This window comes from Vitis riparia, chromosome 18 (genome assembly GCF_004353265.1).
Source record: "Vitis riparia cultivar Riparia Gloire de Montpellier isolate 1030 chromosome 18, EGFV_Vit.rip_1.0, whole genome shotgun sequence".
Taxonomy (NCBI): Eukaryota; Viridiplantae; Streptophyta; class Magnoliopsida; order Vitales; family Vitaceae; genus Vitis; species Vitis riparia.
In genome coordinates this window covers 20,867,513-20,868,589 of record NC_048448.1, presented here as the reverse complement: position 1 = coordinate 20,868,589, position 1,077 = coordinate 20,867,513, and the positions used below count along the sequence as shown (strand labels likewise).

The window sequence follows — 1,077 nt, the reverse complement described above, 5'->3', positions numbered from 1 at the left end:
CATCTTCATTCAAGGTATACATCCCAGCCTTAGCATTGAAAGCATTTGGTTGAGACTTCATCTTCCCCACTTCTCCTTTGTTCGGTTCATCCCATCCCCTTGAAACTTCAGCCACATAACTCAAGAAATCCGTAGCTTCCTCCGGATTCTTACTCATGAAATCTCCTCCACACATTGTCTCGAGGAGTTGCTTCATTGAGGAAGACATCCCATCATAGAAATAACTCACCAATATCCATGTATCAAAACCATGGTGAGGACAAGCATTGATGGTTTCCATGTATCTTTCCCAACACTCATAAAATTTCTCATTCTCTTTAGCTGAGAAGTTTGAAATTTGCCTTTTCAGGCCATTTGTTCTGTGAGTAGGAAAAAACTTCTTGAGGAATTCAGCTTGTAAATCAGTCCAAGTACGGATACTCCTTGGCCTTAAAGAATTTAGCCAAATCTTGGCCTTATCCTTTAAAGTAAAAGGAAATAGCTTAAGCTTCATCAAGTCGATTGAAGCTCCTCCTTCTTGGAATGTATTACAAACATCTTCAAATTCCTTGATATGTGCATAGGGATTCTCACTTTCCATCCCATGGAAAGTTGGTAGAAGTGGAACAATATGTGGTCTGATCACTAGTTGCTCTGTAGGGGGCACTATACATGATGGTGCACTCATACGAGGTGGATGCATGTGGTCCCTCATTGATTAGGATTCATTGGGATTGTCCTGATGACCATGGTGACTATGCTAATCTTCAGGTGTAGCTTCCATGATATTCAAGCTCAATTCCAATTCCTTGTTATGAGGTGTTTCACATTTCACAAGCCTTCCTTCACTATCTCATATCCAATTTGGCATACACAACTAGTATCAACTGTAACAAAAACAAAAACAAAAGAAAACAAAAGAAAACAAAACTACAAAAAGACTTAGATTAACTAAAACTAAATTAAAAGATATGTTAGAGTATGAACACGTAAAAGAAACAATTAAAGGAGTTAGTAAAATGAAAGAAGAATCACCAAACTTGTGATGAAAATCACAAGTACTTTGGAATAATATCACTGTGAAGTTGGCACCTTCCC

General features: G+C 38.0%; 1 non-coding gene across 1 annotated transcript; it reads left to right on the top strand.

Moving 5' to 3' along the window:
- The first annotated feature begins 245 nt into the window (after window positions 1–245).
- On the top strand, window positions 246–352 carry LOC117908003. Its single transcript, XR_004650123.1, has one exon. It is a non-coding gene; the product is annotated as a small nucleolar RNA R71 (small nucleolar RNA).
- Window positions 353–1,077: the final 725 nt, after the last annotated feature.